This window comes from Dasypus novemcinctus, chromosome 7 (assembly GCF_030445035.2).
Source record: "Dasypus novemcinctus isolate mDasNov1 chromosome 7, mDasNov1.1.hap2, whole genome shotgun sequence".
Taxonomy (NCBI): domain Eukaryota; kingdom Metazoa; phylum Chordata; class Mammalia; order Cingulata; family Dasypodidae; genus Dasypus; species Dasypus novemcinctus.
In genome coordinates, this window is record NC_080679.1 from 74,210,349 (window position 1) to 74,223,034 (window position 12,686).

Here is a 12,686-nt window from a genome sequence, read left to right on the forward strand (position 1 = left end):
CTCTCTTCCCAGGTCTTGCTTCTCTCCGGGCTCAGCTCCTGTTTTCTCCACAAGGTCAGCTGAAGACTGTGAGGCTCTCTAGGCTTTGGTCTCTCCACAAGGTCAGCTGTAGACTATCAGGCAAATGACTCTGTCTCTCTTCCTAGGGTTTCTGCATTTGTCTAAGAGGCCATCTCTATTCCTCTGTGTTCCTCTCCTGGTTCAGGTCCTCTCTTCCTGGGGCTTGCTTCTCTTTCCTCTGTGTGCTTATTTCCCAGGACTCCAGCTCAAAACTCCAGCATCAAACTCCAAATCAAAACTCCAACATCAAAATCTTTAATCTCTTCTTTTGCCATGGCTTTTATCTGTGAGTCCCCACCCACCAAGGGGCAGCACCCTACTGACATGGCCCAATCAAAGCTCTAATCATAATTTAATCACGCCCAGGTACAGACCAGTTTACAAGCAAAATCCAATATCTATTTTTGGAATTTATAACTATATCAAACTGCTACAGCATATGAGCAGTGCTCCACAACATTCACCACAAAACACTTCCCTAGATCATCAGAGACCCAAAAGGGAAAAGTTGAACTTGTTCACAAAACACAATCAATCACCCTTTAATCCAACCTTTAGTTTAAACTCCTTAAAAGAGCATACAACCATCCAGAACCCCATAGCTTTTGGCTTACATACCTGACTTTTTAAAGAGAACATTTACAATAATTGGGTTGAGAGGATCTTATCATTCCCTGGCAGAAATAATAATAACATCAGCAACAATGGCTAAAGTTTATTACTATGTGCTAGAAACAATGCTTTATGAAGTAAGAACTATTACTACTTTCATTTCACAGTTGAGGAGGGAGCTCCCAATCACACATCTAGTAAGTGGAATGGCTGGGAATTGAACCCAGGCACTTCTGACTTGAGAGTGTGCTCCCCTTACCCTGCAGGTTAAAAGAAAGCAAAAAGTGAGGAACACTGATATTTGAAGGACCAGATACCCCAAAGAATACCTCACTCTATCTGTCCTTCAAGGAAATGCAATTTCTGTTAGAATAATTACAGAATTTTAAACTGTTTACAGATTTAATAACATAAACCATTGACAACCAGTAAGATAGCAGTGGAAAAAGGAGTGCCTAGAGTCAGCTCCTGCCAGAGAGCAGTTAGTAAATACCCAGAACTCCCTGGAGCTAACTGAAGCACCTGTTTGGGGGCTCCAGGAGACCAGAAGAGCATCCTGCAACATCCTTGAAGGAGTGGAAGGAGGAGGCTGCCCATCTTCAGAGAAGACTCATAAGTAGAGCTTTCCACGCCATGGAGGCCAGTGCCCATCCTCCACTGGAGGCACAAGCTGCCTCAGGAGCTGTTCCACGGCTGGAATTGAAAGCTCCACTTCCCAAAAACAGGGGAGGAAGAGACAGTTGTGCACCAACTTTAGCTACTGATGAGTAAATTCAGCAGGCTAAAGCATAATCCTGAGAACAGCTAAAGTTTGAGCCTGCCCAAGTCAGAAAGAGACTGGTAGCCGCCATCTCAACTCCACACCTGGCACAAGGCGAAGCAGGGCAGACTGAAAATCACAGTGCTGGTGGGGACCAGCTTCTTTCCATCCAGATCAAATTGCAGGTCTAGCCTAAGCCCAGCCCACTTTTGGGAGGGAGGAAGCTGAGGGGACCTGCACCAGCCACTCCAGGAAATTACTGGCCAAGCCATGGAGGCCAGTGATTATCCTACTTTGGCAGCACAAGCTGCCCCAGAAGCTGGACTGTGGCTGGAATTGGAAGCTCCATTTCCCTGAAATGGGGGAGAAGGAGGCGGTGGGCCACTGATTTTGACTACTGATTAGTAGGCTCAGCTGGCTAAGGAATAACCCTAGGAACAGCTGTGTGTGAATCTGTCCAAGTCGGAAAGAGACCGGTAGCCACCATTTTGATTCCACCCCTAGCCTGAGGGGAAGTTAGGACTGAAAATCACAGTGATAGTAGGAACCAATTTCTTTCTCCCAAATTGGCCTGCAGCCCTAGCCTAGGCTTCAGCTCCACCTCTGGCAGGGAGGAGGCTGGTGGACCCTGCACCAGCCTGTCCAGGTCCCTGTAGGTACTTTTGGCTGGCACAAACTGAATAATTGGAAGTCTACTAGGACAATTGCAGTCATCTTGGACCTGCACTGTATAGATTACTGCCCACACCTGCTGCTCCATCCCTGCTCCAGGCAGGGGAGAAATGGGCATGAAGGCTCATCAGTCACTTTGGGCAACTACAGTCTAGACCCACGCAACTTGGATTATTCCACACAGCTGTGACTCTGTCCTACCCCTGGCAAAGGAGAAAGTTGGGAGAAGCTTCTTCAGTCCCGGGGGCAATGAGGGCAGCTTGAGCTTCCACAGCTTATAGCACCAACTACATCCTTGGCTCCTACTGCACAGCCAGCAAGGGAGAAAGGGAAGGAAGCCCTAAACTAAAGGGATAAACTCCACCCAGAATAAATACTCTAATAAGTCTGATGCCAAGACACAAACAAAAAATTGCAATCCACACCAAGAAACAGGAAGATATGGCCCAGTTGAAGGAACAAGATAAGCCTCCAGATGACATAAAGGAGTTCAGACAACTAATCATAGATGTTCAAACAAATCTCCTTAATAAATTCAATGAGATGACTAAAGAGATTAAGGATATTAAGAAGACATTGGGGGAAGTGGACTTGGCCCAGTGGTTAGGGCATCCATCTACCACATGGGAGGTCCATAGTTCAAAGCCCGGGCCTCCTTGACCCATGTGGAGCTGGCCCATGTGCAGTTCTGATGTGTACAAGGAGTGCTGCGCCACGCAGGGGTGTCCCCCGCATAGGGGAGCCCCATGTGCAAGGAGTGCGCCCCGTAAGGAGAGCCACCCAGCACGAAATAAAGTTCAGCCTGCTCAGGAATGGCGCCACACACATGGAGAGCTGACACAGAAGATGACACAACAAAAAGAAACACAGATTCCCGTGCCGCTGACAACAGAAGCGGACAAAGAAGAACATGCAGCAAATAGACACAGAGAACAGACAACTGGGGCAGGAGGGAGGAAGGGGAGAGAAATAAAAAAAAAAAAGAAGACATTGGATGAGCACAAAGAAGAATTTGAAAGCTTACATAGAAAAATAGCAGATCTTATGGGAATGAAAGGCACAATAAGTGAAATTTTTAAAAAAACACTGTAGGGAAGCGGACGTGGCTCAACTGATAAGAGTGTCTGTCTACTATATGGAGGGTTCAGGGTTCGATCCCCAGGGCCTCTGACCCATGTGGTGGGCTGGCCTACGTGCAGTGCTGCTGTGCGCAGGGAGTGCTGTGCCATGCCATGCAGAGGCGTCCATGCATAGGGGTGCCCCATGAGCAAGGAGTGCACCCTGCAAGGAGAACCGCCCTGTGTAGGGAAAAAAAAAAGCGCAGCCCTCCCAGGAGTGGAACCACACACACAGAGAGCTGATGCAGCAAGATGACACAACAAAAAAGAGACACAGTTTCCCGGTGCTGCCTGACAATGCAAGCAGAAGCAGAACACACAGCAAATGGACACAGAGAGCAGACAATGGGGGAAGGGGAAATAAATAAATCTTTAAAAAAATTAAATAAAATAAAAATTTAAAAAACACTGTAATCATGTAATAGCAGATTTGAGGAGGCAGAGGAAAGGATTGGTGAGCTTGAAGAAATGGCCTCTAAAGTGAACATACAAAAGAACAGATGAAGAAAAGAATTGAAAAATTTGAACAAGGTCTCAGGGAACCTAAAGACAGCAAAAGACATGCAAACATATGTGTCATGGGTGTTCCAGAAGGAGAAGAGAAGGGAAAAGGGCCAGAAGGAATATTTGAAGAAATAATGGTAGAAAATTTCCCAACCCTATTGAAGACATAGATATCCAGGTCCAAGAAGTGCAACATACTCCCATCTGAAAAAATCCAAATAGAACAACTCTAAGACACATACTAATCAGAATGTCAAATGCAAAGACAGAATTCTGAGAACAGCAGGAGAAAAGCAATGCATTACATGTAAAGGATACCCAAGAAGATTAAGTTCTGATTTATCACCAGAAATCCTGGAGGTAAGAAGACAGTGGTACGATATATTTAAGATACTACAAGAGAAAAATTTCCAACCAAGAATCTTATATCCGGCAAGATTGTCTTTCAAAAATGAGGGTGAGATTAGAATATTCACAGATAAACAGAAACTGAGAGAATTTCTAATCAAGAGACCAGATTTTCAGGAAATGCTAAAGGGTGTGCTAGAGCCTGAAAAGAAAAGACAGGAGAGAAGGGCCTGGAAGAGAGTCTAGAAATGAAGATTATATCAAGAAAAGTAACCAAAAGTGTCAAAGAGTGGAGAAAATAAACATGACCAATAAAACTCAAATAGGAATAAACTTAACCAATGATGTAAAGCACTTGTATTCAGAAAACTGCAATTCCATGTTAGAAGAAATTTTAAAAAGGCCTAAATAACTGGAAGAACATTCCATGCTCATGGATTGGAAGACTAAATATCATTAAGACATCAGTTCTACTCAAATTGATATACAGATTCAATGCAATCCCAATAAAAATTGTACCAACATTTTTAAAAAATTGAAAGCACAATTTTCAAATTTATTTGAAAGGGTAAGAGGTCCTGAATAGCCAGAAACATCTTAAAAAGGAAAAGCAAACTCTCATCTCAATACTTTAAATCATATTACCTAGCTACAGTGTAAAAACAGCATGGTACTGGCATAAAGACAGACACATAGACGAATGGAACCAAACTGATGCTTCAGAAACAGACCGTCACAGGTATGGTCAAGTGATTTTCGACTAGCCTGTCAAACTCACACAACTCAGGCAGAACAGTCCATTCAACAAATGGTGCTGAAAGAACTGGATGTTCATAGCCAAAAGAAGGAAAGAGGACCCCTATCTCACACCTTATCCAAAAATTAACTCAAAATGGATCAAAGACCTAAATACAAAGCAAGAAGGAATTGTAGGAAAATATCTTCAAGCCCTGGTGGTATGTGGTGGATTCTTAAAGGAGATAAGAGGAAGACTGAGATGGACTACTGATGTTTAATGTATGTAGAAGTTTTAATTAGCTTTAATGTAAAAGTGTGAAAATGTATAGAGTGGATGGTAACAAATAGTGAGTAAGAGCTAGTTTATAAGTGGGAATGTGGCTGAAAATGATAGTCCTGGGATGTGAATGCCAATTGACAGAATGCTAGAGCATAATCTATGAACTGCATAGCATAGTAAACCAAGAAGTAGATGAGAATTGTGGTTGGTGGTACAGATGCAAGAGTGTCCTTTGTGAGCTAGAGCAAATGTACATCACTACTGCAGGGTGGAGGGAATGTGAAGCATGGGAAAAATACAACTGGAGCGACCCATGGACTGTGGTTAGCAGTAATAATGTAATATGCTTGCATCTATGCCAAAGATGTACTGTGTTGATAATGGGGCAGTATGGAGAATGTGAGCCAAATGTACACTATGGACATGATAACAATCAGATGATATTATTTTATCTGTAATAAATGTCCCACCACAGTGTGATGTGTTGATAGATGGATGTTGTTTGGAAATTCTGCGTGATTGTTTTATAGTTTACAACTTCTGTCATAAAAAATATATTTAAAAAAAATAATAGGGTGGGTTGGAGGAAAAATACATAATGTAAGATAAGGACTATAATTAGTAGTAAGATTTTGATAATATTCTTTCATAATCTGTAACAAATGTCTCACAACAATGCAAGGTGTTGGTGGAGGGTTGGTGTATGGGATCCCTGTATGATGTTATGCATGTTTGCGTTGTAAGTTCACAACTTTTACAATACACTTATTGTTTATGTATGTTCATATATAAATGATATAAAGATAATAATAATAGGGTAGGCTGGGGGAGAAATACCTTCTTTAGTAGTAATATTTCGACAATGCTATTTAATCATTAGTTTAAAATGTTTAACAACAATGCAAGTTATTGGTGGTAGGATGAGTTGTGAGAGTCCTGTATGATGCTATGTATGTTTGTTTTGTAAATTCACAACTACTACTATACACTTATTGTTTATGTATGTTTACGTATGAGTGATATACTTCAATAATTAAAAAAAAAAAGCAACCCCCCACCCCCGAAAAAAACATAAATCAGTGGCAAATGATTTATTTTAAAGAAATAAGATTTGAGCTGTGGTTAGCATTATGGGAGGCACAAAAAAACCCATATAACGCTGAAGGCTGATTCATGCTCACACTCACAATTGCCTAACTGGGGAGAGGAGACAAGTGCACAAGAGTAGGTCGCCGCTAAGTCCTCAGAGACTCCTGCAAAGATAACAGTCAGCTCTTGTGAACTGCTATCAGCCAGTTAATCCTAGGGAGAATTTAAGGGGACACTGGTTAAGAAGCATCTGGCAGTAAGTAGTGTGCTGGAACAGTCTGGCACCAGCTTGTAAGGGGCAATTACTATCTTTTCAGGAGTTTGGGGAGCCAGTCATTAAAGCACTGGTAGCTTGAAATCAGTCATGTGGGAGTATTTATGCCATAATTGGCATATGCTGCAAATAGGGCTTTTTAATCCCTGGCCAGAGTTGATTGTTAATCATTAACCAGCATGCCAGTGATCTATTCAATCTCTTTCTCAGAGATCCAGAATGCAATATTTTAGCATATTAAAATTTCTGAGAAGTCCTACAATAAGGAAATTTGTTTAACTATCTGAAATAAGCATTTCCCAAATATAGGACATGGGTATAAATTTCAGTCCACAGCCTCAAGTGTACAAAAAATAGAATTTTCTTGCATTTACAAATTCTATTTCATTTCAATTCTGAGTCCCTTTCTTCTAGATTGATGGAGGAGAGGAACAACATAGCCTTCCTCCTTCCTGGAACTGTCTCACCCACCCACGCCTAAGATTTTGCCACAGTTCCAGGGTGGCAGGAGGGGTGCCCATTTAGGCCCTCAGACGGCCCAACGCCCTGCTCACGCCGGCCTGCCAAGCCCGAGGACTGGGCTCGCTCTGCAGTGTGGGCGCCTTGTCCGCAGGCAGGAGCACGCTCTCTCCCGCTGGCCGCCCTCACCATCGCCTGTGGAGTTGCGTGCCGTTTCACCCATTTTGCCTGACTTCCAACAGCACTGGAGTTGCAAACCCTGGTCTGGGGGCCGCCGCCCAGTCTTTGCCCCCTCCCTGCTGCTCTGCTGGAGGGCTGGGGCAGGGGCTCTGGGACTCACGTACAGACACTACCTCCTCTTCTCCCCTCTCTCCTTCTCTCCCAGACCCCCTTCCCTTCCCCTCTCCCCTTTCGGTCTGCCCTTCCTTCTCACTCCTCTCTTCTCTCCCTTCCCTAGCCATTCCTCTTCCCCACTCCCCTCTTCCCTTCTTCCCTCCTCCCACACTCTTTCTAGGCTAAGGTAACTTCTTCTCCATCCCCACAGCCTACACAGGAGAAGCTGTTAATTCTGCTAAGGACTTAGGTTTGGAATGACAAAAGGCTGAAAGGCTGATGGTTTTTTTCTACCTACCAGAAGCCTCCCCTAAGACCATGAACAGTGTACCTCTATCTGCTTAAATGGGGGTGAAGTTTGGACATTGGAAGACAGGGGGAAGAGGCTAGTATTTAAAAATCCCTTTCATTCTAACAGTTTTGTGGAGCACAGTTTGGGAAACTCTGCCAGCAGCTCATAGTCTGGTGAGGATGGTCTGTTCCCGCCAACCACTTTCTTTTTTTAATTTATTTTTTATTTTATTTTTTTATTTCTCTCCCCTTCCCACCCAGTTGTCTGTTCTCTGTGTCCATTTGCTGTGTCTTCTTTGTCTGCTTCTGTTGTTGTCAGTGGCACAGGACTCTGTGTTTCTTTTTGTTGCGTCATCTTGCTGCGTCAGCTCTCCGTGTGTGCGGTGACATTCTTGGGCAGGTTGCACTTTCTTTCGCACTGGGCGGCTCTCCTTACGGGGTGCACTCCTTGCACGTGGGGCTCCCCTACGCAGGGGACACCCCTGTGTGGCACGGCACTCCTTGCGCGCATCAACACTGCACGTGGGTCAGCTGCACACTGGTCAAGGAGGCCTGGGGTTTGAACCGCGGACCTCCCATGTGGTAGACGGTCGCCCTTTCCATTGAGCCAAGTCTGCTTCCCCGACCAAGCACTTCCATCTACAGATTTGCGTCCGCCCTTCTGGAGGCTTAGGTGTAAAAGAGGGGGAGGCCGGGGCTGCCAAGGGAATCCCAGAAGGTCAGCTGACCTCAGTAGCTAAGTCCTTCGGGCACAGGAGTCAGGGGTTGCTTTTCTTCGTGGTTTTTTGAAAACTTTCTTGCAAGCTTGCATCTACTTCGGCTGCTACACTCGGGTTTCCACGGGTACTGCTTTCTTTTTAAAAGGATCCTGATCCCCACTGATAGTACAGGATTCCTAAAGCATCTTCAAACTCCTTGGAAAATAAATGCTTGCTTGATGTAAAGACTCCACCAGGCTATGATACATTAAAACCCAGTTCAATGGGCACAATTCAATGGCAGGCCACTTCTAAATTATTTCAAGTCGTGTTTATGTTGGTGGCATCTATGCTAACAGATCCTAAGACCCCAAAAAGACCAACCAATTACCAGTGCTCTCACAGGCGAGAAGATAAATAGTGTATAAATTAAACAGCCACACCGAGGCTGCCATTCCTGGTCTCATGGAATGTGCTGCACTCTCCAGCAAAATAATCCCCTCATATTCCGTAATTAGACATCCCCCCCCCAAAAAAATACTGCACTCATTAATGAATATGTTTTTCTTCAGCCAAATTTAGGAGAGAAGAAAGATTAGGGGTCAATATTCTAAGAAACTGAATGTCGGCGATGTCTCATCCTTCAGTCATCATGAAAGTATAGACTTTCTCTCTGGGTCACTGTTTGGCCACCTATGCAGCTTTTCCATAGGAGCTACTTTGTGAATGCTGAAGCATCTGGACCTGGGTAGTCCGGCACTTGGCAACTGTTTGCTGTCTTTTAGGATCTTGCTTCCCATTCACTCATGTTATCATACCATCTAATTTATTCAATGTCACGTAATATATTTTAACTTTATCCTAAATGCCAGTTGTTCTCTTCCCAGCTTCCTACCTCAAATGAAGATAGTAAGGCCTAAATACTGCAATGTTATTTTTATTAGAAAGGCAGTGAAATGCAGTGTAAAGGGTTCTTTTCTTTCTTTTTCTTCAATCTCTGTACAATTGGTGAGAAGGGTGTTATCTGGATAACGTTATTTTTCACTCTGCTTTAGTTGTGATTTGTTAAATGAATTAGAAATTCTAAGGACAAAAACGTGTCCATTCCTTGTTAGTTCATCCATCCATCTATCCATTTATTTATTTTAGAACTTATTCATCTAATGTCTGTTAGAGAAAAAAATGGCACGCACTGAGCCACGGAGACTGACATGACTGCAGGCAGAAAGTTTACTGGGAAGCTCTCCCAGTGGAGGGGATCTGAAGATTAGACTTCAGCCCCCACCAGCATGGCAGGGGTCTGAAGAGAGACTTCAGCCCACCTCTGGCAGAGGCGGTCATGAATCTATACAGCACATCTATAGGCAGGAACATGCTTAGTTAGTGGGAGGGGCTTGGGGCGTGGGTAAGACCCGAGGGGCAATAGGGATGGCCAGGGGGTGGGGGGCTAGGGGCAGTGAATTCTAGGGGTGTGGGAGGGGTTGGTGGGGTCAGGTGGCTCCTTTGTCTATTCTTGTGAGGAAATGAACTGTATCTGGACACATAAGCTCTGGGTGGGGGCTGTTGTATGTCACGGGACATACTGTTTGTTAACCCTTGTAAACCTTGTGATCAGTTAATCGTTATAAACCTTGTAAGGGAGAAACCTCTAACAATGTTCACTAAGCTCTTTTGGTTCAGACCCTGTGCAGGGTGCTAGGTGAAAGACAAATGTGAGTTGGGCACATTTCTGTCTGCTGAGCTCAGAGAGAGAGGGGAGAGTTGTAAATATGGAATACAGCATGAAAGGCTGTGGGCAGGCTGCACCAGGCTTGGGCTGGCAGGAAGATCCCAAGGAGGAGATGCTGCAGTGAGGGGGAAGAGCAGCTGTCGGCCTCCTCGGTGGGCCAGCCTCAGAAGGGACAAGCGGCTTCCATGCCCAGAGCACTGAGGCTTGGCCAGGAGAGGCCGGCGAAGATGAGACCCCACACTTCACCAGGGTTATCTTTTTGTGTTCTCCCCGTACCCTGTGATTTAGGTACTTCCCTAGCTGCCGTACAGGGGGCAAGAGGGAGAAATCCTGTCGCCACTGTCCATTGTAGTCTTGGGAAAGAAACTTACCATCTCTGGGCCTGAGTTTCCTCACTCGATAAATAGGAATCCAGACAATTTCTACCTCTCAGGCTTCTTGTCAATATTAAATTAATTCATCCATATAAAGTACTTAGAAAAAAAAAGTACTTAGAAAAGGGCATGAGTTCAATATATAGTAGCTATCATTACTAATTCCACCAATGAAACTCAGTGAGTATAATTACATGCCCCAACTCACCTAAATAAAAAGAGGCAGAGCTACGAGTCACACCCTTCCCTTTCCCACAATATTACGTGCAGTATACCACAGGACCACACAGAATGGTAACCTAATCAAGATGGGGTGCAACCAGGGCCAGCTTCCTGTAGGAGGTGACAGCTGAGCTGCTGCCTTTGGAAGAGGGGTATGGAATTTCCCAGGGAAGTAAGTGGAAGAAGCATTTCAGGGAGCTGGAGTAGATGTGTGAAGGTCTGGAGGCATGTGTCAGCCTGGTGTTTTGGATTGGCTGAAGGATGGCTGGGGGATGGGGTGGGTGCGGCCACAGCAGATGAATACCCGCTGAGTTTGGTTCCTGAAGGCAATGCAGAACCTTTGTGTCATTGTTTTATTTTTTGTTTGTAAAGGTTTTGTTTTTAGAGGGAAGTGTCATGATTTGTGGTTTTGTTGGTTTATTTTTTTAGAAAGGTCTCCAGCACTAGTATGGAGGGTGGAAAAAGTGAAAGAGAAACCTAGAAATATAGATCAGCTTCCACATATCATCGGTGCTTATAATTGACTTACTGTTTTTCTTTACATGACTTGCTCTTTTTCCTTAAAATTATTTTTAGAAGAAACTTTATATCACAACCATAAGTGGAAAATTCCCAGGCCTAGATGTGTTTTAGAATCCAGAATATTTTCTGGTTTTCAAAAGGTGAGCTATTGCATAGACCCTGCATTAGGAAACACCCCAGAGGGCTAAAGAAATCAATGAATATTTCTGCAGAGAAATGTGTGAATATTTACACCACGTAGGAGTAAGACTATCGAGGGCAAGCCTCAAATGAGCTTTGGCTCTGAACTTACAAAAAAACCTTTCATTTTTGGATTTTAGGATGCACATGAATAGTGTCACTTGCTGGAAATAGAAGGTGATGGGAACATAAAATAAGCACATGGCAAAGCAGGGGGAGTTACGAGTCCGGCTCACCGTCTTGGCTGTGGACAGAAGCAGCTTCACAGGCGGAGTGGGTGCCTGGTAGTTGGAACTCCCTGATATTCTTGCAGATTTTCTGTAAATCTAAATCTATTCTAAAGATTAATGTTTATTAAACATAAATAAATAGAAACCAACTAACACCAAACCAGACTTTCTCCTTGACATTGACAACTGAAAGAAATTAGAAAGTGGAATCATTTTCGCTCTTTGATTCCATGTTTTGGATGCCTCCTCCTCATCCCACCCCGTCCTCTCCCAGATGACTCCCCCCACCGCATCACCCCCCTGCTCCCAGGTAGGACCCCTGCTGTTGGAGCCTCTGGTTGGACTGGGTTGCACCCAGAGGACTCCGAATGCCAGGCTGGAGGGATTGACGTTTCTGTGGGCCGTGAGGTTCCATTAAAGGTGTTGGAGTGGGCTTGGGGGTGTCCTTCAGAGGATTTTGTTTGGGGATGGAGGGTGGGCACTGCCTCTGGCCAGACAGGGCTGAGGGTGGGAGGGGGGTTGGTCAGGGTGACCACAGCGATGGTGAAGAAGGGACAGGGGCAGGACAGAAGTGAGCTGGATGGGAGGGTTCAGGGCAGCAGGAACCCAGGCCCCCTGGACGTGCTCAGGCAGGCCAGGATATGTAGGAGAATGTAGAGAGCGAGCTGGCTGGGGCAGGATGCTGACTTTGAGGAGACGGAAGGCATCTCAGGAAAATGCCCTGCATGGGGCCGGAGGCAGGAGTCTAGAGTTCAGCGCCAGAGCGTCAGGTCTGGATGCCATTCTTTTCCAGATAATAATAGGGACCCTAGAGCCAGTGGACACCTCCAGGAGAGGGAAAAGGAACCCCCACTCCCCAGGGCCTCCCATCCCCACTCCCACCCAGGCCACTCTTTAAATCAGAACCCAGACCAGGCTTCCCACCAACTATGAATCAGCCAAAGGGGCCCTGATTCTTGCTGGAAAAAGAAAGCTTGGCCCCTAGTTGTTAAAGGAGAAGAGAGTGGGATTGAAGGCTAATTGATGATGGATAGAGAGACTCCTGTAGAGGACATGGATGCTCAGGGCTGCCTAAGCAAGTAGCTATTCTACCAGTGGAGAAGGAACCAATACAGAAAAATGAAAGACAAATGTCTGGAGATGCCCTGGAGAAGGCAAAGAAACTTGCTTGCGTTGAGCAATGAACGTGCAAA